This window comes from Varroa jacobsoni, unplaced genomic scaffold, assembly GCF_002532875.2.
Source record: "Varroa jacobsoni isolate VJ856 unplaced genomic scaffold, vjacob_1.0 scaffold_461, whole genome shotgun sequence".
Lineage (NCBI taxonomy): Eukaryota > Metazoa > Arthropoda > Arachnida > Mesostigmata > Varroidae > Varroa > Varroa jacobsoni.
The window spans coordinates 170,033-195,490 of NW_019213363.1; the positions used below are offsets into that span (position 1 = coordinate 170,033).

At 41.3% G+C, this 25,458-nt stretch overlaps 1 protein-coding gene across 2 annotated transcripts in view; it reads left to right on the top strand.

Annotated features, from left to right (window-relative positions):
- Positions 1–1,646: 1,646 nt before the first annotated feature.
- The window catches only part of LOC111260611 (uncharacterized), a 44,774-nt gene continuing 20,962 nt past the window's right edge, over positions 1,647–25,458 (top strand). Inside the window, exon 1 of one of the 2 annotated variants that reach the window (XM_022833499.2) lies at positions 1,647–2,312. The gene's annotated coding sequence lies outside the window, so the exon portion shown is untranslated. The remainder of the gene's footprint in view (positions 2,313–25,458) is intronic. The other variant, XM_022833503.2, reaches the window with a different exon arrangement.

Genomic DNA, 25,458 nt, shown 5'->3' on the forward strand with positions numbered 1-25,458 from the left:
GTATAGGTTTTCCCAAGACATCCTTGCAAGCTTACATATATACTTTTCTTTTATATAGCCGTTATAACTGTGCAGCGATGATCATCGTTTTGTGGATCCTTTTTGTGTCATTGCTTGAAACTAGGCTTTAAAGGCTACTTAATCAGGCCGTAAATTTGCTGCTATTGTTCGAATCCCGTATTCATAAGGGATTTGTTTTAAAAGAAAATTATATACTAGAATATCTAAGAGTGAACATTCTCAAAAGAGCTCATACTGAATCATGCTGGAGTACTAACTCTATTCAACGTCTTTAACGTTTCCATATTACTAGCAATCTTCCAGACCACAACATAAAGTCAATATCATGATTGTCTAGCAGTTCCTGATACTAAAGAGGGAACCCTATATGAAGAAGCTGCACGTAGATATGGCAAACTACACATATACATATTTTGCAGGACTGTGTTGGTAACTTTAGTCGACAAAAACGACGACAATTATTCAATTTAACTGTCCGAGTACGCGGAGCTCGGTAACGTCTACTGCAGTCATAATAATAACCGTGCTAAATTATCGACACGCAAACATCATTGTGCCTGATCTTCACAAAAGGAATCAAGAACGCGTATACTGTCCCTACCGTTTACTCAAAATCTTTCATACACCCCTTTAGCTTCTGTGCTCATCGACAGCTTGCACTCGCATTTCATTAGCTGATTAATGAGAAGAACAACACATTGACCGTGCGTTATGTCCTTTGCAACGGCCGTAGTAAAAGTGATTTAATAATGCTGTCAGTGATATATGCTCCGGCAGCACAAATAATAGCGTTAGAGCATATATAAAAAGATGAAGATGAAGAAATATAATGGCGGTGGCCATCCAACCTTTTCCGAGGACATCTGGCCTAATCTACTAAAGCATATTCTGTGCCCATTGGAACTCCTACTCTCACATCCCTGATCTGCCGACGAGGCTCGCTAAGCGTCTAGCTGCTGTGTCTTTGCTGGTAGCAGTCGGCCGCTGCTTATCTGCCGCCATTGTCCGTTCACTGCCAGCATGTTTGCGGTGAAGCTTCAGCGTAACTTTCTCTTTCGTGCGTACGTATTCAGATGGTCACACACACATCGATTTACACATTCACTCCCTGCAGCAGGAGCAGCCGCTGTCCGTCTGTGGTACGGCCAATGACGAGCATCTTGACAGACAGATAGACGGGCAGGCCCAAGGGAGCAAGCAGCTCACTGCTTAAACGCGATGCGCGATCGGTGCAGAGCAGAAGAGCTACGAGGGGTCGCCCCAGTCCAGCGAAACTCCGTCGTCTTCGTCGACAATCGCTGCGACGTTTGGTGCTTGTTCAGCGTTGTTCAAGCAGCGTTAGACCGTGTTCGCTACTGCGGCCGCGAGGCCGCAGGGTTCCAGCTGCAAGCACAACCGAGGGAGGATCGATTGGCCCCTTCTCCTTTCACTCCGCAGCTTCTTTTGGGCAGAATGCCAACCCTCTTTTGGATCGGGTCGTTGGACGACAGCTGCTCTGAGGTGCGGAGAGAAGGATCGAAGCCGCGGTGAGTGACAGTATGTGCGAACGAACATGTAAAGAAGCCTATCTTCCCCGTGGTGTGTCGGAACTAGACGCAGTGAAAGCGACGCTCCGGTATTCGGGCACCTCGATGGTAGCGGCGGCCGCAGCGGTGGCGCGAGCGAAAAAGGCACAGAAGCACGTTGCACCACATCGGGGCTACAGCACACGCCGTTAGGCAACGCAGCGCGCGGCCACAACGCCTTTTTACACGCGCAGCTAACCGGGCAGTGATTCTGACGAGAAGAGACGACAAGAACATCTTGGAATCACAACCGCTGCAGGCAAAGACATAAACTAAACACTTAAAGGCATATATGCACGAGTGATAAGTACTTCGCGCGTAGTGGTGATATCAGCGTATCTCGATATCGTTGTGCTCCTATCACAGAGGAAACTGTTGGAAAAATAGTGCGAAAGCTTGCGGACTTCCTAGCAATAAGCTCCTTGAAGGTGTACGCGATAGTACGAGGTACAGGATTGTGCAGGGACGTACCAAGCACACGATAACGCTCTTTGGGTAATTTGTGTCTTTCTAGTAACGGCTGTGTGTATCACGAGTTTTCGTGCGCTGTGTATTGCGATTAGTACCTGAAGTGCCGCTGGACATAAGGAAAAAAAAAAACATTTTACTTAGTTATTCGTTGATTTCAGTTTCCTTAACCTACGAAGACCTTTTCAACACTTTGATAGCCGTGTGCCGTTCGACCTTAATTAGATTGAGGATTCACAGATTGACCCGTTAATTTTGGTAAGTTAGCATTAAGACATAACGCTAAGACAAAGTAGAGAACGCATTCACTATGCATATATTCATATATACATATATAATATATACATATATATCTTCCTTACTAAATTGGCAGTTATGGAAAGTAAAGAACTTGGCAATATCAGCGCGGGCTTGGTATCCGTGTAACTTTCCGCATAAACTTACTGAGTCCTTAAGGACAGTAAAAGTCCTGTAAATATGCTTGACCGATATAAGCAGCATGAGGCAGACCTCTACGAGTTTTATTTAAATTGGACTCAATTTTACCGCGGTGAGTAAGGTCAAACATTTTAAGCCAACATAAAGTTGAAGATGCTTCAATTAAGGTGTCCCTCTTGGTTGCCCGTGTTAAAACTATTAAGTCGTACCTCTGCGGCCGACCATTGACAAAACAGTTGGCGGGTATACGTACGATTGAGTAAAAAAATGCCTTGCGATAATTGGTCCTGTAGAAACCTTCATTTTAAATTTCGAATTACGCGATATTTGGAGGTAATCAGATTTCTGGTTAAGCAATCGTTTTGTAAGATATGTCCTTCGCTGCATTTTATATATATATACTTTACAATCCTTCCCCTTTAGAGAGAATGGATAGGTTGCTGTTCAAATATAACTAATTACTAAATAAACTACCTTGTCCAACTCATGATATTTATTTACATAACAGTAACCTCCTTTCCAATCAATTTTTTTTCAACATTATAGAAATTAAGCTGAAGGAACATAAAATTGATTTAGGATGACTCTTAACCGTTAACTGTTGTGCGCTTACTTATTGAATTACAAAAAATGCTTAGTTAACTCAAACTTAAGAAAACAAATGAATTCTCGGTTTTTTTTTTTAATATTTGCCACTATTTACATGTTTCATGTGCCTTAATAAAAGTTCGGCCATATCAACTTTAACCAGGAAGTTGTATTCACTAAAGAATTATCAAACGTCAGCAATCGTTAGACCAAGATAGCGAGTGAGTGCACTTACGGGTGTTGAGATCCGCCAGCGTATTCAAACAAAATAACACGCAAATAATCCTGGACTATTTTCCTTTTTATTGTACTGAATCCCTTGCATTCATGCTCTACGCTAGATAAGTTCGTCTCGAAAGCACCCGTTACGCGTCCTTCTTGGTATGGAGACATTACGCATACATTATGCACAGCAGCCTGACCCGATCGTTGACCCGACAAGCAAAACGTTTGTTTAATGCCGTCAAAGTTACGCGAGCGATATTAGCGGGCCTAGATTTTATTGATTATTAAGTCAAGTTCGAAAGATAAAGAATGGATAGTATTATCTGTGCTTCTTCGGAGTGTGAGGAGTCTCAGGCTATGGCCATGGAAGACAGGTGGGATCTGTTGAACGCGCATCGCTCTATATAGACCTCGATGTTGACACAAACGTGGACGACATAGGCAGTTCATTCTTTTGTCGAGAGTGTTAAATGTTTATACACAATCTTTATTGTCGTTGTTTAGTATTCACTACGTACTTTTATTATGTTTTATTTAACATCGCGAGAACTGCTAATGTATGTCATTTGTAATTTCTTAAAAGTTTATTGTACTAACTTCTATAGTTCTAAAGACAATTGCCAAAAGTTGTTGTGTTGTAGTTCTTAGTCATTACTTCTTTCACTACGATGGAAGTTTACGGTCAACGCTGGTACAATACATTGTTGTCCTTAAGGACATGGCATTTCTGTTGTGTAAATTAGGCGTACCGATGGATTGAAGTACTGCAATTGTCCGATACAAAAACGCACAGTTTATGACTGGCCATAGCGAGCAGTATCCGACCCGGTGCGTCGCCATTAAACTGGGTAATCATAAATAAACCGCTACGCCATATATACCTGAAGCTTTTTTATGGCTCAAGCGTCCGTGGTATCTTCTCTAATCACGGTGGGTTAGATGGCCAACAACAGTAGCTCGTATCGCCAGAAGATATAAACCCGATTATCTCGTAGGAATGACAAAACATTAGTTGTTAGGTATGAAGAGACTTATGCGCCACACAGCGTCGAGTTTGTTGCTGTTGTTGCTGTCGATCGATTCGAACCTATCATAATAAGCATTGGACAACTTGACAGTCAGGCCAACTTGAATATTTCTACCATTAGTCTATGAAAACACCTAGTATGTTTCGCAGGTTCTGTCCATTTGTATGCGAACTTCAACCTACGTATTAAAGGATATACATCACTCTCTAACAGCTGAGTCTATCGTCATCACGATAATATGCGACTAATCAGATTTACCTAGATTTCATCTCTGTCTGTCATCTGTCAGTAAAAATGTATTTCCTTAGGTAACGATGATTCCAGTTGCATATTCTAGCTTGCTTTGTGACAGCAGTGAGGTATACCTCTGCTTTTGTCTGCTTACCGGGTCTGTGTGTTTGTATGGGTGTTATAAGATTAGCATAATGTGATGGTGCAATTGGAACTTTGCGCGCTAACTACTACTTTTTCGCAATTAGTAACAACTGTTCAGGCAAGCCTTGTCTCGTCAGATGCCAAACGCCCCAACTTAGCTTGTCTGTCTGTCTGTCCGTCCATTTCTCGTGTTGCAGGACCCGTTCCGGTGATATTTTATCTTGTTACGCGACGTCGATCGCACCGCTTTCGTGCGGCTGATGCCCACTTCTGCTTTTACTGTAGCTAATGCTGCCACTGCCAGTCTGGCCGTCGCTGCCACTGGTGTAGTTTTGCGATATTCGACCTTTTTCGTTACGTTTTTCAAACACCACCGGCAGCGGCATTACATATATTGGCCTTAGATGTCGGAATTAGGCGACTCGGGTAAGGGAGAGTTACATACGTACCAAGTCAGCTCATGTGGTTCGCAGAGTCGTCTGCCGCCGCCGCCGCCGCCGCTCAGCTGTCCGACCTTCCGTCAGCGTCTTACTTTGCTACCATCGCCGAAGCAATTGCCGTTGTCATTCCCTGCGAGTAAGTAGGCCACTGCCGCAGTGAATCGTTAAGCTTCCGAATGACATCAGACAACGCGTCTAATGCTAAGGCAGAAACAAGCAGCAGCAGTGGTACGTTAAGAACGCTCTAACCAATGCACGTGAGCCTATTTAGCTAGGTCCTACCATTGGTGCTATTGTTGTTGTTATTATCATAATTATAGTGACGTATCGGGCATAACAACAGCGATGGTAACGTGCGTACTTGTCTGTGACGCGCATTGTCGAATTGTGTTTCGGTGATGTTGACGCCTCGCCTGCGCGTTTACCATCAGGCTGCTTGTTTGTCAACCTATCAGCATATAGCGTCGTCAGTCACCACATGGCGTATATAACTATCATGGTGAAGAATTGGACGATAACTATTTTCAAAACCTTGCGTCGTGTTCGTGGCGTGATGCCCCCCATTTATAGCGGATGCATAGCACATAGTATTTAATTCACAGGTATTCTCTCAGCATATAAGCTCTAAACGTGGCCGCATCATGTGAACTTACTAAAGATAACAACGAACTTTCCTGCCAACTGATCGTACATGTCGGGGATGAAAAACAACTGTTGATGATGCGTGACGCCGAAAGAGGTCATGTCTTTTCTCTTAACGGTACAATGCACACCCCGCCGACTGTGGAAGCCTATTCTTTAATACGTACATACACTTCGTTAGACGAAATATCGTTTTGAAGTGGGTGTGCCGTATAGACCATTAAGAGGGTCTGACCGTATCGGCGATGCTTCAACAATATAATTAAGCCATGTAAGATCGACGATGGCTCCTGTAATGGCAAACAACTTTGCACACAACGAATCGAACCATCGATATAGAATCACACACAAACGCATTAAACGATACGTGGTACCGTATCAGAAAGTGACGCGCCGATTTGTGTAATGACAACTGCGGTGCCATTCATGCCTGACGACTTGTTGGTGTCGGTGCGTTTAGTTGGACGCTGACGGGCAAACAAATCCTTCGAAATGTTTACCTATTCATACGATTAGTCTTCATTCTTCAGCGGCCGGCTGGCTGGCTGGCTAGTTTAATTGAAGTCAAATATGAAACGGCATATATTTAGAAACGCTAGTTTCGAAAAAGCAACCACAAAAAAACATTGGCGATCGGTATACCAACTAAAACATAATTACTTCGCAGTGGTACAGTATTAACAGGCAAACGTTCAATATGGCTCCAAGCATTAACATTATCATATGTAATTCTTGTTTCAGCCCTTTTATCTTTTAGTATCAACAGTAGTATTATACCCCTGGGTGAGCGTGGAGTTTTGCCCCCAGTCACGTTCGTGACAGACACCTACACCGTTTTATCATCCATTCAGTTTCTCTTTTAACTTATAACCGCGCCACTAAAATGAGAGTCAATTACACCATTTTATAAAAATGTTCATGCATATTTCATCCTGGCCTACGTCGCCTGGTTCTAAAGAAGGACGGTAAAATTCGAAGTTGCTAGTGGACGGCTGAATGCTATCAGATGTTTATAGATCTGATAGTCATATGTATAGCTATCAATAGATTTCGTTCATTTTACGAAAGACAAGCTCTGCCAATACAATATAACAGGATGTTAGTCAAATCATCATTAGCGTCATGTTCACATTACCCCTGAACTTGACGAGCCTTCGCATTGAGCATCTGTTACCTAATAATTATGCAACGATCTGATGCCGCCAGAGATCTGCTGAATTCTATATGGCTATAGTTTATTAGTGACGTATCAGGAACACGTAACGCAGTGCTCCCGCAAATAATATTTTAATGAATAATGAAGCTCAATGTTTTTGGAAGGTGGAAGAACGGCCACATTTTGTTTTTCGAGGATTAGACGACAGCTAACGACGAACTAACTTCCGCCCAAAATGCTTAATAAATTTGCATAGGGAGCATGGAACAGTGGGATTAAACCATAGCTTTTCTTTGCATCCCAAGCGAACTAACCTGAGCAATTGAAACAAAGTTAAGAACCTATTCAAGTGCTAGCTTTAATCACGTGGGCTACAGCCCGCCGTTTTAGCGGCGATGATTAGAAAAATTGGCCGGAGAATCGCAGATAGAGATAACACTGTCTTTCTCAGTTGTATCACAACAAATCATCGCGATCAGATGATACGATCATGTGGGTCGATCTATATGAGGAGGAAACACTTGCACATGCCAAAGCAGGTGAACAGAAGTTCGAGATGACAAACTTTGCAATGGATTGCATACGACGCTATTATATATATATATATATATTCTGCTAGACTGTTACAAGCGTTATTTTGTTGATTAACGTTACAAAATTTGTACGTAGAATTCATCTCGAACTAGTCTGGAGTCAACTAACGGCACTCATTTTTTACCCAGTTTCCGCATTTTCGGTATTTGGGTTACAATGTGAAATGCTAGCCCTGGCAGATAGAACCTCTGGGCTAGAACTCTGCTTTTGCGAAAAACCTCTTTGGTTGCGGCAATACTGTCTTGTCCTTCGCGTTTTTACACCTGGTTACCTTCTCGATGGTCTTCAACTCTCTAGTCTTCATTCTTAAAATGTTTATACCATTCACGCGCTGTCAGCTTTTGCTCCGAACTTTCTTGCTCATATTCTCATTAATCTTCGATGAGTTCCCATGCTATTGTGGCCTTAAAGGAATCAAACAATGACCAATTTAGCGCTGATTTTTGAGATCATAAAATATTTTTTTCTGAACTCATTTCTTCTCGAGTAAATTGACAAGTGCCTAGAAGAGTATGCATTTATTAGCCAAACTTCGTTTGTTACTGGCGCCTAGTTAAAAAGTTATTCAGTTTCAAAATTCACCGGATTCGCTTGTAACAGGCTAATATTATAACGTGCATCGTGCAAATAGATCGATGATAGTCACATTGCCGTACCTCGAAAATTGTAAGTAGTATGATATATCTCGACTTGAGAGGAGCCTTTAGTACTAGAACATTTACTTGAACACATTAACTAAGAATCACCATTAACGTGGCAACTTTTTTATGTAAACAGGTCGAAGTTGAACTCGTAGTTATATGGAACTATTCTGTTTGAAAGTTTTCAATAAGTTTACGTTGAGACATATTTTCATCTAAGGGATGCTTTCGTGGACTGATAGTCAAGTGCCTATTTAGCAGAGAAAGACGGTCAATCTAATTAACACGTGTGCTGTCTATTGCATCTTCCACTTTTGTAATGGCAGTGGGTATATATATTGATGCCAAAGCCACACTTATTATGGCATTCTAACGCTAATGAAAAAATAAACTTACATTGCCAATAATAAGTTAAGCGCGTCACAAGCTTTGTCACAAGGGCCTTATCGACTGAGCAACCGTGGGACTGGATTTGATTATAAATTTGGTCCTATGATTTGCTGTTAGTCAAGTGGCTATTTTCCTTGCTCTTTTCCTTTGTCTTCCTGTTCCGCTCAGTCCGACAACCTAAACAGCTCATAATTAATCGTCTAATTATCTTTCTACTACTATTAACTGTGTTGTGGATGTTGTTGTTAACAGCGGATCGCTCTGAGGTAACACAGTGACGCACAGACGACCGCTAGTCAGCAGACAAACAGAAGTAACGCCCAGGCCTGCAAAGGCAAAGGAACGTAGAAAAGACTTGACCGATTTTTTGGTTCCTTGTAACGATCTGCAGAATTATCTCTATTGTTCCGTTTATCACCATCGCTGACCGTCACCACAAACGTTGGGAACTATTTATCATAACATGACGTAGCGTGAAAACAATATTTGCACTAATCCGATCGGCAACAAGGGTTAGTGTTTGTCGGAGCTGGGGCTTGCGGCTTGATTGGACCGCCCGCCGAAACGTCGTGCAGATTCCTATCATTATGTAATTGAATCAATCATTATGTCATTAATATGAAGTAAATATAATTGAATACTGATAAGGGCACGTTCCTCCTGCCTTCGTTCTAACAAACCTCAATATTTGCATATTTCAGTTCCATGAATATTTAGTAACAAGCCAGTATAATTATATAATAACGCAAATAGCTGCCACTTAAATTATCTTTTTGTGTGCTAAGAAAAAAAAGATTTAAAATTGCCTTTAACTTATTTGGAAAGAGACAACTTACGACTAACTAAACCCAATGTCGAACCCAGTGAATGTTGTCGATTGTGCACTGTTTTAACTCGTTGACAAAGAAGAAAAAGCACACCCCGCAGCTATGACTCGAAAGGTAACACCACATGGAATGTTTCAGCGATACTGCTTCTACCTACATGGTTTGCCCGAAAACAATTCAACTGAGCTTGTATCTTGCCCCTTCTAGTCTGAACATTCTTACATATATTTAAAGCGTATCGTAACCTATATGAACTACTTTTAAACGCATACCATATGTTAGTATGTCGTATGCGTTATTTAGATGCATCCCTACGTATCTGCTACTGAAAGAATGGTCACAACCTGGGACGTCCAAAGCAATTTATTTTGTTTACTGTTAAAAGTATCCATAAAAATGACGGCATCCGTTTACCAAATAGGTCGCGAGTACGGCCATGCCATGAGGATTCTCCACATAAATCTATTATATACGGTGATGAAGGTTTGATGCCATAGAATGATCAGCCAGAAGGTGCTATTTCCTTGACGGCTGCTTGTTTGCATTGATAAACACAATTGCCCTGCTCTTCCAATCGTGGCTATTAAACTGATTAATCAGAAGACAACGTGGCATCTTATTTTATCAATTTGTTATTCGTGCGTGTGAGTATACGAGTGAGGCTATTTTAAAGGGCCTCTTGTTAAACAGTGTGCCCTTTTGACATGAATGATGCGCAAGGAGTGCCGCTCCTTAGAGCGACGCACAGGAGGGCGTCAGAGGGGCGTGGGAGTGTTTGTTCTCGTGTACTCTAGAAGGGCACGCGAAATGCACGTCAGGAACACAATTTGTGTGCAGTAAGCGGGTGGGCGGGCGAGCGAGCGAGCGAGCGAGCGAAGAATTCGCAGACATTTCCTCTTGACTTCACTAAGTACCATAATCTGAATTGCATAAATGTTTGAATCTGTAAAAGCTCAAATTTAATTAACTGATCTAATATTTTTGACGTATATATTAGGGATCAGAGTAGGGTTTTAAAGAATAATTGCAAGATATATCGCACTTTGCCGTTTTCCATTCGTCACAGCTGAACGAAGTGGATAAATATGCAACCATCACAACTTAATAACACTTTTATATGAACGTATTTCAAACGCTATCTCAAAATGTTTATTTGCACAATAATAAGCAATTTTATAATTGGATTGTTTTCTAAAATTCTAATAATTAGAGAAATAAGATGTAACCAATGAAGGATAAATTTAGAGCATCTATAGGCGACTTCTTTGGAGTGCTGATATTATCCCCGTTCACAGTATACATGCTTGCATGCGTTTTTCTTTTCACCATATAATGGCACGTGAAATCTCTAGCGATTAGATGATTTTACAGATCAATAAACGGACGATCAATCAGTCGACCCGTCGTTCACTCATTTCAGGGTCCTGCGGCTGTGCGTGTCAGTCTGCCTTCGGTGTGAATTCACGATAACACGCGGATACAGAGAAAAAAACACCGAACGTCATTACTAAATAATCTGGCTTCGTAATTTGCTTTCATCGTGGTCGCTGTGCTACCGCTATTGAAGCGAGCGTCCGCATATACTGCCGGCCATCTTGTTCTAGCTGGTGACCACAGGCAAAGATCTTTTTTTTGCGTTAGCCCTGATAAGGGCAAAGCGACGCAATCGTCGTCCTGCTGTTGTGGTCACCTATAATTTGATTTTTTCGAATTATGTATAACAGATAACTAGATATATAGGTTGCTTGTTCACTCACACATCTCAATGGGCAATACTCGCAATATCATGGGTGGACGGACTCAGGTAGTTTACAGATATGGCTATGGATGTTACATATATATAAGTGACTTCTATATCGCTGTGATCAGAGTAAAGGGGATTGTAGCAAAGAAGCATCGATCTATTTTCGTTCTGTCGTTGTCTCAAGTAAAAGAAATCGTAGCATAACTGTAAACAAGGCACACATTTTCGAAAAAAAAATCGATTGAAATCGAATTTGATAATATTATTATTACTATTACGGTTATTACAATGCTTAGCCAATATACATTTGGCAAATTAGCGTCTTGATGCGAGTGACTGCGCCCGCCGGTGAGGGCATATATGTTTATATGCCAGCGGCTACGTTCGCTCTGTGCATGTCTGTGAGTGATCTGCTGGATTTAGGTGGACGACAACCGAACAAACAACCTTGTTGCGTGTAAATGACAATGAGGTGTAAGGGGGGTGCTTGGAAATGGGGGGGGGGGGGGGCGGACATCAAACTGCTGAAGTCGTGAACCTGGCGCCTTGAAGCGCCACGAAGACGACACATTATTCTATTTTGGCTCAATACCCCGTGCTTCATGCGCTTCCTAACTAGCTTGGTCCGTATCAAGGTAGATCGCTCTCACTCAGCCCCTCTCTATTCCTTTATAAGAGACTACTCATACAAACAATCTCATACGTTACGTGGGATGCAAAAATCACACGTGATCATTTGCGGAAACATAGACTGTTGTTGTCGTCGTTGTTGGCGGTAACGGCAGCCCCAGGTGACTTTGAGAGCTTGAATGATATCCGCATCTTGTAGAATAACAACAAATCCCGCATCAACGTTTCAGCGGTATCTCGTTCCTTGAGCGCTTCATCAACTTGGCATATTGGATCAATATAAAGATACATCGCTGCGTATCGAAAGTATTAACTAAGGATTTTCGTATTTTACTTTGTGTTCAATACGCAATACATAATGGCTATAACTAACCTTCAATTACAATACAATAGGAAGAATGATTTTTGTCGGAATGATTTGCATCGGACATAGGATGTAGGTTATTGCTTTATTTGGCTGGCTACGTAACTATAAGAACTATAAACTATAGTGAACTGTTGACGTTCGCCTTTTTTTCATTCATATTTATTTAGCTGTACAGGTTGGCACCATTTCTCGACAACTGACAGAGCATCCGCACACATAGCAGATATAACTCTTTGATTAGTAATTTATCGAAATCGTTCGGGTATAGTAACAAATATGAAACGTCAACTTAATTACTCGCTCTGCATTGTCGCTGTTCATCATGACGGGCATGTTCCAAAAAGCTCTCGGCAGTCAGTGTAGTGATTGCTATTATTATTCTTCAATCAATGCTTACTTTATGGTACATAAAATATATGCTGCTTTGTCACACAGTGGTACTTCGTTTCTTTTTATTTTACCTAAACAGATGATATCTTCTTCCGTTGTTGCTCGCAATTGTCTACCGTGTTACGGCTGCGGGCCTATTTTCGACCCCAAAGTCCCGCTAGCTCAGTCGTTTCTTATGATGCGCGAATCTGAAGTTCGCCAGTAAACCCCTTCGATACGGCCAATGCTGATGGGGCTAATCATTGCATCGTCTCACTTGGGATTGCGTTTGTTTTTACCACAAATTTCCTGTTGAGATCGGGACGATAAGTTTTCTGCGTTTGTCTAGCTGGCAAGGGGTTTCCTATGTCCAATTTCGCACGAAATTCACGAAAAGAATGACGACAAAATTATACGAATGCTAAGTATTGATGCTAGCACTAGGCCTAGAATCTCAAAATTAACTGTAGTGGAAGAGAATCGCTGCCTGTGCAGCCGTCAGCAATGGCTTCGTCGCCGACAGTCGGATGATGCGCCAGATGTCGATGAAGTTGCTGGAATCCACCGCTGATTCAGTGATGTTTCCGTAATTTCCTTCGGATTGACCTAAATTTATAGACTGATACAAGTGATTTTGTATTTTTTTTTTGCTAATATAAGCTAAATTTTTATGTAACGGTTCCGTCATTAATAGTACTGATCTTGTAGAAGCGGCACGTTTTCATATCTACCAAACCTGAATGCTATGATCACTACCGATCAATAGCGATCGAAGGTAGCGATCTATTTCCATATATGGATATTGGCCTTTTCCGTTATTCGATGTTGCACGTATTGTACGTGTATACACCCCTGGAAGAATTAAGCGGCCATCGATGTCTGAACCAATTCTGCAAGCACCAAATGAAACCGGACGCCTATATCTACTGCCGGCTGCAGGAAAAAAAAGGTGAAAATCATGGGTGCGTCGTACACAAATGGCGACAAAGATTTTACCCCTTTCTTTTGTCCGCACTACGATGATAAACACAGGACATTTTGACAAACGGACCGAAGTCGAACAAAATTACCGAATCGCTTTTCGTACTGAGCCATCCCGCAAGCAGGATAAACAGATCCTTCCCTCCTGCCTATCGTTGTAACTGACAAATGTTTTAGTAGAATGGATTACAGATAACAAGTCAACACACGGTCGTCGTATATTTAACATCGTATTAACGATAATGAACGGATGATGGCCGCCGCTGCGCGCATCCTATTGACAGGATATGTTATATCTAACGCAATTGTCCCGTGTTGTTTCTAGTTAATAATATGTATACATGATACGTAGCTATCTGTTAAATTTCCGAATCCGCCAAGTCGGCCGTGTACCATACGAATGATTTCGGAATAGGTAACTGCTGTCATCCTCGTCGCTCGCTAGAACGAAATTAAAAAAAAGCGACAGTCTTCGTTTTTGCGCAATTTTTCATTCCACAATTTGAAGATGGGGCAATGCTGATTGGTCCCATTCTAACTGATTTACTCCTCTCCGACGTTGCCAACAAAGGCTTGATCGTTGCGGGTAGCTTGCGTGTGGTGCTATAAATGCAAACGTCAGATGTAATCACGTTCTCATTTTTGGTTTTCACGCCATTCCTATTTTTTTGTGTTTGTTGTTTTTGTCGCTGTTATGGCTTTTCCAACTGGCTCATCAATTGGCTGAGGAAGGAAGGCAGCTGCAGGAATTCGTTTTTTATTTGCCCTGTTGTCAGACGCTCAATTTTTTGGCTTTCCTTCTTAAATTGTTTTACCGTTATTCGACATTGGGCTGGTTGGAAACACCTTGTTAGTTCGTCGCGAGCTGTTTAAGATACGTTGGGTTTGTTTTGTATTATTTCGGTCCAGTGCTCCTTCCAATGTTACTTTTGAATCATGGAATATTTTTCGCCCGTTCGTGCGTCTTTCACTCTTACCGTCCTGAGATCCTTGCTACTGAAATAATTGCATTTGTAATCTGCACGCCTTTCCTCCATTTGGGATCAGGACTGCTCAAGTACTCCTGTCAGCGTGCTCGTCACTGCGCTTTCGTAGCTGACTCTGACTGAAATAGCTGGCAACCGTCTGCACTAGCTTTCGATCTCGCCTTTTGACAGTTCTCAATCACTCAGTCGCGCGGTGAGTCAGGAAACGCGTTAATATAACGTAAACAGAGACAGGCAGAAAGATATACAATACGGGCAGGCCACACGTTCATGTCACGGATCGCGGCAAGTAAAGGTGGAAACAGGTGGCTCCCTCTGGGCACCGTTTCTCCAAATATATCCCATCGCCGCCATGCGTATGCTGCTGAGTATGTACGCAATAGATCGCTACTGCTTACACCTATACAATTATCCTTAAGTAAGCTTTCTTTTGATCAGACATGTTACCTAACTAGCTAAGTACCATTTCCGGTTTTAGACCTCGTTACAAGTAATTTCGCTAATTGTACAAATTAGTTCTATTTCGAGATGGTATAGATCGAAACTAAATATCCTGGACTAATGCTTGTTACAAGTGAATTGTACTACATCGCTGTTACGCTTAGCACCGGACGCCATTTCGGATATACGGTTATAACTTGTTTTGTACAGCGTCGATATTCTTCCTCTGTGATTTGATCTTCCGCTGAGCTTTGATTGACAAGCGCTGGCCTATTTTTCGAGCACGATTACACTACGCGGCGACAATGAAGACAGATCATAACCTTTTTTTGGTCATTGGCCACTTCAGGACAGGATGAAAACGGACGACTGATTATCAACATATGATCGATTTCCTTACTGTATGTGTGTGCGAAGGATTAGCCGTAACTAACAGTGACGAAACGATACAAACAATTTATTATTATAACAAAGATTATTAGCTATACATCTAACAACATATGGCACTCGTACACAATATACTAAGCCATAAGATTTCCAAATCTCCGATTCATTCGTTTGCGTGATCTCTTGCCATCGCTGACTTTCAACTTACCTGCGAGACGTATCCATTTTGCAGAATGAATAGTTAATATATCTTTTTCGTTGGAAAACTACTTCAAGCGCGTCTCCAAACGATGATCTACTACAGCATACTCACAGGTGAGCTAGACAAAAGTGTATTTAATTGAATGTTTAATATAAAGATCAAACGAGCTGTTGGAAGTAATTGAATGTAAACGTTTAAGCTTTCCAGTCTACATCGGTATATCTCAGCTTGAAATATGACTGAGTAACGCCGACCGCCATGAGAAAAGTAGTCTAGTTGAAGATGATTATCAGATGATTTCACTAATAGGTCGCACCTGTCTTCCGCTGACATAACGGAAGCTTTGTATGTCGGTGATATAACCGCTGCAGAGCTGACCTTGTCGTATTTTTCGCACGCTTCCACCTTCGGTGACGGCTTGACAGTAGTGATCTGAGATGGTAACCCCAGACCCCTACCGTTTAGCGTGGGAAGGGGGTCTGGAGACAGCGGCATTTTGTGCACGGCGCATCCAGACGTACGGCGTCTAGCTAGACGGTCAGTCGTGCTTTTTGTAGTGTCGGAAGCGGTGTGTTCGTGACCGGATGCTTTCTGGACGAATGGAAACGATACGAGTCAAAAGTTTTCTGATAAATAGCGTGAAATCGGTTGGTCGGTGGGTCGTTCACTTGTTTGAATCTCCACTGGCCCGTATATCCACTTACCGTCGAAGATTTTCCGGCAAGCTGCCAACAGCTAAAAGCTTGTAACAAACACATTGCAAATAACAGGTAGTAAAAGATAGGCCGCCGGTAAATTCGCGTGGTTATTTTTTGCACGAATTGGTGACGTTGAAGTGTGCGTCGACTTTTTTTTTGCTCAGTTTAATATGTTGCTTGGTTTAATGCGTTGTATCATCTTAAAATAAAAATGTTTGCACATGTACATGTATGATTTTTGCCATCAGTTCAGGCGAGAAATACCTTTCAAATTAAAAACTAGTCTCGCCTGCCTTAGACGCTCATGTAAAGCTAGGGGAAAAACATTGTTTTGCACAATTCTTATCACATGGTTATTTTCAAGTGTTTTCGTGAAAGAAAGATTGGCAATTTCTGAAAGCTGCGTACGATGTTTATATTTAGCGGGTGTTCATGTGAGGTGCGCTCCATTGACATACACGAGGCGCGGACCACTCGATCCTAATATTTAGGACGCAAATATATATCGCAGAATCCACTACGATGCAGTATTTTCTGTGGTAATTGAGAGACATGAGCGATCGCAAGACTCGCATCCTTTAATCCCTAATCTTCGCCGCTATGGGCATCAGGAGAGAGATGAGAAAGTTCTCATACACTACAACAACGTTACAATAAACGGCTGACAGATTTCTGAGACAGTATCGAGCGAACTTAATCACTGATAGGTTAGTTGTGTACAAACGCATTAACTCAAATAGGAAATCTCATAATTACTTAGCTTCGGCGTTTTCTTATCGTCTTTAACAGACAGACATTAGCACTCGATAAGTTCAGATCTACTGGATTAAACTATTATGTGCCAAATGAGTAGGTGCTGAAGTCAATCATTCGTTGGATAGATTTTGATTTGGGGAGATTGAATAAAAGTCGGATGAGCTGGAGTATCTATCTGGCTACCACTTAATGTGGCCGTTTTTATGAAATATTGTACACCTGATGTTATAGCTGTAATAAAATTAGGCGATAACGGCATATAGTGCCCAGGGCACAATAAGGGCATGCCCGATTATATATATATATATATACGCTTAGATATGTCATAATATATGCTTGGTGCAACTCAGGCTTTCGTTATATAGGCTCACTTGGACGCTTCTTATTCTTTTCTCGGTAAGTAGAAGTTCATTGCGGAAGTTTCAGCGAAGACTCACAGATCAAATAGCTTCCTGCTAAAGGAACAAAAACTTGGCGACTCCATTTAAAATCGTTGCCGCGTATAAAACGAAACCTCGGCCGAATTTCACCAGCAACGAACGAATTATCGTTGCTGCAAAGGCAATTTTCTCAAGAAGGCAAACTTTGTTTGTGCTGCTATATAATACATTGTTGGCTATACATGCAAAAATATTTCTACTTTCGTATCTATTATATGAATACATAAAAGCATTTCTGTGACTAGTGTTCAGTTTATGTCATTTTAGTAAAAAATCATGGCGGCCAAACAGTTTCTCTTGAACCTGTTTCACTTTCTTAGTCTCAAATATATTGTTCCTATTAGTATTACAAAAAGAAAAAGTTAGTTAATTATATATTAAGAAATCGTTCTAGAAACCGTGTTTTTTGGCCCGTTCGTTTACATGAGATCATATATTGAGAGGAGTAGAATAATGCCCACTTTTCCAACCAAGCTCATCACTACATCACTGTACAATAATACTTATAACATGAGTATCATTAGAAGTTACGGGCACAGAAGTTTAGGTGGATGTTATGCTGCTTTTTTACATCATTTACACAAAAAATTGGTCGGCAGTTAACTGAGAAAAAGTTCCCAACTAATATTGTTATTTAGCACGAGTTCGACGTAGAAGAAATGTGTGGGCGTTGTTTGTGATTGTGCGAAAATGTTTCCAATGGATGGATGTTGTTATACCTTTAAGTAAAAATGATGTGAGGAGTGTTGCTACAATACTTAAGAATACAATTTTACACGTTGCCATAAAAAGCGAGAATGGGGCAAATCAGATGCAACGTCAGCTGTGACTTTTTGAGGAGCTAAATTTCGAGCTATTTCAACGGAAAAAGGCTAATTTCGATCGATTTCTATGAATGCCATCGTTCCGTCGTACGGGTTACTTCGTTCGAAGAGGTTTTCGATTTTTGTAATAATATACTTATTGATGCCTAAGAGCGCTCGATCGAGGTGGTCATCTTCATTGTTTCTATGAGCTGTCAACAGCCGCAGCTGAGTGTGGCAATTATATATAGTGAACAAACAGACCGCATATAACAAAAAAACAAAGCAGTCATAGCATTGCAACGTTGTGTAGAGTACCCCCCGATACCTCAGCGAGTAAGCACGCACGTCATATTACTTGTTTTATAATGATGCTACAGAAGGCTGACTTGTATTACTAGAGCTGGGCGTCAGTCGAGGCAAACGCAGCTATTTTAAAATCAACAATAGTATCGGTAACGGTTTTATGGAACTGGTAGATTCCGTAGAATTACAACCTGGTTGTATAGTATAACATAAACAATCAAATATGCAAAGTGTTATGTACTAACAGAACAGGCAAAAACAGACGGCAACAGCAGTAGTAATTTTTCATAGCGATAAATTAGCTAACCTGACCCTGATATCCTTGGGTAACAATGCTCCGTCCTCACTTTGACCGAAATCCAGGTTTCGACGGCTGCTTTCATGTCCGTAAGACCAAATCGATTAGTCTAGATGCACTTACCTTTGATTCGTTAGAATACAGTACAAAATACGGGATGAAAATAATAATATTATTATAGCCAAGTTACGGAAATGGCATGATTATGAAGATGTGGAAAAGTTCTCGTGGCAATTTGCCTATCGTCCTGATATCGAGTACGAGCATCTACAATATTTCGATGAATGAAGCATCATTATGCGTGAATGCGAGGCTTAGATGAAATATTCTTTTTGTATACCTTAGACAAATGCTTGAACGGGAAATAGAACCTACCCAGACTGAATTGCTTTTGTTACCCAAAGGCACGTTGTAGTTAATATTTTTTTTCTATTTTCAACAACCCTTAACGTTCGTCATTAATCTTCTAGGAATGCCCCCCCCCCCCTTGGGAAATCAAGCGGATGACTGATAGCTGATGATAACTTACTCGCCTATAGTAAATTCAGTCTTAGCCTAATTATTATCCAGGCGCTACTTTGTGAACTAGAGCTATCAGGAAACGCTCGTCAGAACAAAGCAGAAAAGTATATTTACTAACGTCCTAAGATAGTCAGTCGAGACTACAATAAGCAATAGATTTTTCTAACCCATATATCCTGTAACTCTAAGTAGATAACGCACCGTCCCCTTACTGGTGTCCTCTACTAGCTGTACATCAATTTGTCTGTTTTAATTGCCACGTTAACGTGTCTGAGACAGGATATGTCGATGTGTTGTTACTTCGTGAGGGAACTCTGCGAAGGCATGGGAAGACCCGTTGCAACTCTCTGGCTAATGTAACAAAAAAAATCGCCGAAGGTTCGCGTCTTGTTGACCTAAGCGTAAGAGGGAATTTCAAATATACAAGTGGTATGATGGTGTATCTTGCAATTATTGTCATTGACAACGTACGCTTTAGGATAAGACCAGAAGAGGGTTGAGAACCCAAGAAGTGGACCCAGGAAACTGGCGAAGTTCCGTCGATGCGGCTCCTGCCGCTGACGTGTCGGTATCAGCGGTGCTACTCATAATTCTGCTGTGATTGCTATTTCAAGTGAATAAAAGTGTCGTTTCCTTTATTCCCATGAGAGTCAGTGAATATGAAAATAATCGCTGTGATAGTTTAGGCTATTTATTGGCTTTCGGGATGGCACACGGTGTTGTATTGATTCTCAGATGGGCGCATTTCTTCATTGAGCCTCTATTGTTGTTGTCAGAAGAAGGCAGCGACAAGGTATAGGGGGCGGCGCTGGTGATGGTAACAGCAATAGCGCTAATATACCCATCTGAGCCCAAAAACTGCAGCAGCAGCGCCACGCGTGACTGGGTCAACAGCATCTCATCTAGTTCATGTTGGAATTAAGTTGTTTCTACGGAGACTGGTGTACATTATTCGCTGCTGCTGCGTCGGCTACCGCTGCTGCTGGCACAATGAACTCTTTCGGATTGTGGGGGTGTCAGGCCAGTTGTTTGACGTCGGCGTCGTCAATTGATTAGCTGGATAGCGGCTACAGCGTCAGACTCAAGCGGATACGCTTTGAACCTCACAAAACGAGCAAGGTATTAGCTAGAAGTTGGACATCCGTTGCAAGGCCGAGCCCTGATCCTTCAGCGCCAGGGCGTAGAGTGATGATCGCTTCCTTCAGCAGCAGAAAACATAGTCTATCTGTAGCGGTAGAGTGAACATTGCAACGATAATTTAGCCGTAACCGCCATTGTCCAGCGATAACAACAACCGTATTATTATCATTATTATTCACCACGCCTATGGGAACTGCGGTCTTTTTTCTACAAAGAAATATATCTATGTTTGTCCGTTATTTGCTATCATTTCTACCTAAAAATATACACGTTGTTCTGTCAACCTATTGTTAAGGTCATTAGCTTGCTCAGTTGATTGTGACTGACCTAAGTATAAAACTATACAGACTGTCGGGGTCTGTCTTTTACCCCATCTATAAAACCACTCCCAGAGAGGTTTGAGCTGCGCTGAAATATAAATATTGTTAAAATAAGATTGGATAATTTGAATATAATAAGCTTTTCTGATACCATGTTAAGTTATTGCCACAGCTATGACAAGGTGGTCTGCGTCGGTAACGAGTGATATGTTTAGACTAAATATGTTTGTTATCATATTTAGCGAATCTGCAGTAAATATGTCATTGTTTGATTTCTATATAGACCTGTATCCATTTGTACTACCTCCTAATTTCGAACTAGTTCCTACTTTCTAGAAGTTTTCTAGGTTCGCAGGTCTGGCCGTCCCAAAATGATCTCTCATTGGGGCGAATTGAGCTGATCTTTTGTGGGTCGCTAGAGCTCCATCCCGAAAACATTTTCACGGAACATAGAGCCGATTAACCATGTTGTTTTTCGTTTTTAGTAAAAATTTTGCTTTTTCCCCATAGGGCGTAATGTAAAAATCGACGGTAGACGCCCCTTTTTCATTTTCCGTCTTGGAAGACAACGCCGTACTCGTTCACAAACATCTCGACGACCACCAACATCATTCGCGCTTATATAATCATTAAATATATATTTTTTATGGAAATTGTATTGCGTGACAAAGTGTGCTTAGTTTGTATTGTATCGCGAATTGTATTGTGGAAGAGGTTATTAAGTTTGCCCTAAGTAAAATTAAATGTATTTAATAACAAACATGCGTATGTTTATATATATTTCAGTTGAGTTAAGCTAATAAATGCCTATACTGCCCTGTTTGAACGCGGGAAAATTCGATAACGTGCGGTAGACATTTAAGTAATCTGTATTCCACTCAGTTACAGTCAGAAAGTTAATTATTTAATTATGTAATATTACATGGTTTAGCTGATTAACTTGTTTCCGCTGGGCAATCCGCAGTCCATAAAACAAGCTGTATGCAGTAAATTGTCATATCTAACAAAACAGCAAAAGTAGTAGTTTGCAACGGTTTCAAGAACGTTATTTTTGTTTGTTAGGGATAAGACTCTTTTTTTTATATAAAAAAAAGATGTTTATTAGATATAAATATCTGTGTGAGCAAAACTATACAAACAAATTGCAATTATGTATTTTACTCATATCTTTACCCGGTCCTAACGGACTTTTCTGTGGAGATTTCTCAGTGTCAACTTCCTTTTTAGCCTATGCTACCTTCAAAGGAACTTCTATTTCTTCTCCAGTTCATCTTACTCTACCGTGAGTCAAACTTGGATTTACACTTCATACGACAGAGTGCATTCCAGTCTGTAGGGTTACAGACTTTTACTTGCCAATAACTACTATAATGTTGACCATATCAATTTAGAAAACGTAAGATAATCATCTTCGCAATGGACCGACCCAACTCGAACATTCAAGATAAATCTATGTTAAATCTGGAAGAAACAAATCTATATAGACACTCATTTGAGCTAGGCCGATAGTTTCAACGAGGCCAATGAAGTCACTTCTTTCCTTCTTTATTGTCGAGGGACGTCGCGGTAGTACGAATTCTAAATGGCTTGTAAAGATGATTATAATGGTCAGTCTGTAGCGCTGATTGAATCATCTATGAAACACTATCAATGTTTTAAATTACTTCGACAAGGCAATAGAGAAGTAAGTGGGTAATCTGATGACATAAAACCTTGTGTCTCACTTAGAAACCCGATTTAAAGGATCTTTTTTAATTTTGAAAGGCATTAGATATACCAAAGTGCATAGCACACGGAAACGTGTGGATAAGTCAACTAAAAACATTCATCGGTTTGGTATACGTTGATACCTGCTGATTTCGGCCGTACAATAGTAGGTATGCTATGTAATTGTGTACGCATATATTTACTTTCTAGCCCTAATAACATATGCAAATTATTTTGATTAAAATTAAATCACCCTAATTTTTACTCTAATTGTTTCAGCTATACTCGTGTATATATATATATATTCTATAACAGTTCCATGAACGCTGCTCCATAAACCTTCTATTTTGTCCCCAAATACCGTGCGCGTTGAACACTCCATCGTCATTTTGCATGCTACATTTAGGGGACTCCTATTGGCCACGGTGAGTGATTTTTAAACAGTGATCGTTATTCAGATTGACGAGCATGACATTGAGGGTAGCGTCGCCCCCGTCGCCAATAAAATGTCGCCCGGAATAAAGTAATTATTCAACTCGATGGAAATTGAATTTAAGCCGAAAGAGATTATGTACCGGCGCCGCTCTCTGCTACGTGGAAAATCTATCTCTTTCCTTACGTCTCCGCGTTAGTCGGCCACTTTTCCTTGGCATTGCTGCAGCAAACTTTCTCCACGCCCAAAACCCACCCCCTATTACTGCTCACATGGATACATTATGTACGATGAGTGCATGCGTAGGTTACTGTTGCTTAGCGTCGTGCAACGAAATTTATGCATGGAGTTTGTCATGCGAAAGAAACGAAATCGAACGCTGTCACGTGAGCTGTTTGATCAGCTAGTTTTCAGGAAAGAGCCATCATCGCTGTTGGCCCCATTACCTTGGTGTCATCTTTAGCGCTGATGGGAACATGCGACGGTTCCTCATTGAAAATTTCAGCAAAAACTGGTCGACTTAGTGCTCTGCCGCTGTTGCTACCGCTTACGAGAGACCTTTGAATAGATTTGTTTCAAATTGGCTAGTAACGATCGATCATTACCACCGCAACCGCTACAAACTTTGCAGATTGGCTCGTTTTTACGTCTCAATGAGACCCAGACTCGCGCATTTGCGAACAATGACTGTCGGGACTCCTAGAGGACGGAAGTCACAGAAACGGGCAAGGCGACACCGGTCGCTGACGCGGATGCTGCGAAGATGGTTCAAATGACTGCGGTATAAACGAAGGTTTATGCCGCCGTTATTTACCGTTCGCTCGCAAATAAGTGCGTTCTCTTGTTCCTGCCGCCTATGGGGCTTGTGTTTGGTACATAAACGACCCACGAACAATGAGAAAATAAAACGGAATCAGCAGGTGAGAAGCACAAAGCGTAAAAAAATTGAAAGAAAAAGCCAAATCATGCCGCTTTATATCGTCGATGAATGGCGGACGGAACGTACGAGAGCAGGGAAATGCGACGCAAGCCTAAATGTAGCGATCAACTACTATTCAAGTGAAGCTATTTGGTATTATCTTTTGTCTTATTTATATATTACAGTTTATTATACGTTACCAGCAGGCACAATGGAATATGGAATGAAATAAATAAACTACGAATTCAAAATTGCGTTTCTATCATTGCCATAGTTAACCAAGCTAGTTCACGCAGTATACTATAGAAGCGATTATTATTATTATCATCATTAATTTCAGAGAGATATTTCAGAAGTTATCGAGGTTTCAGATCTGAGACAAACTAATAAAACTCATGGACTTTGGCTACATCAGATCGTGTGGCCATTGAAATATACCATGATTTTAGCTTAACACATTTTTAATGTGGCGATAAAGCGCAATTCGTGTGAATTTCAGCCGATGTTGTATAAGACGCCTAATATTAGTAAACAAGATTGTGATCGCCTAGGCTATGACGGGCACAAGATTTTGCCGAAAAAGCGCTTAGTCTACTCCTCGTGATAAGCAAGAGAAGGGAGCAAAGTAAGTTGTTACTCAGTCACCGATATTCGGTGGAGGCCACTTGGCCAATCGCTTGCGCTGTGTGAATGTAAAAAGACTTCATCGAGATCTGTTTGCTCACTTTTTAAGCGCATCGCTCGTGAACCATCATAAGCTAGCGGGGGAGAAGACAGTCTGTGGCAGGGGCTGTTTCTGTGCGCATTTGGCACAACACGTTACAACATAAAGAAAGAACAAACGTAACGATGATCGCATTACAAGCAGTAGACAATGCGACTTGTCAGTGAGTAGGTCAGACAGCAGAACTCGTATGAAGCATCACATCTGGGCACAGATGATCAAGGAAGCCGCGATCATATCGCTTGGCCGGAAGTAAATTGAATGAAATGATAAACAAACATCTGTTCGTCGTGAAAGCAAGCCCACTTCATCCTTGCGCCATCTTACATTTTCCCAACCCTTCCCAGAGAGACCGAGTCACTTAAGGCCAGCCTCGGTTTTCCGACGTCTCGCTAGTGGAACGTATAGCGGACCTACCTAGCTTTGACCAACTGACGCGAAAACGAGCGAAATTGTTTTTCTTCTATTTTTCCAGCAGACGTCAAACACTGAGACGTAATATAATCCGGAAAAGTCCGCTTGTATAGCACAGCACTACTACATAGGAATGACGGAAACGGAGCAACCAAACGGAGAAACAGGGAAGACTGCGCTAGCAACCGAAATCAACTGGCCAACGGTATCTGCAATCGTTGATGATTGAGTGCCTAAACAAATGGTCATACTCAGCTCTCATTACGTGTGTACGATATTGCTTCTTCTTGAATGAATACCGCAACGTCTCAGGCGTTTATCAATCCCGCCAACTATCTGAGATACGTGTGTGTATGCGTTTGGTAGTTATCTCATTTGTTGAAATGTTGTCCTAATATAATATTGTTTATGGGCTATCGTTGATTGCGACGAGAATCAAGGTATCTTGTGAGAAAAAATAATGAAACAAGCAA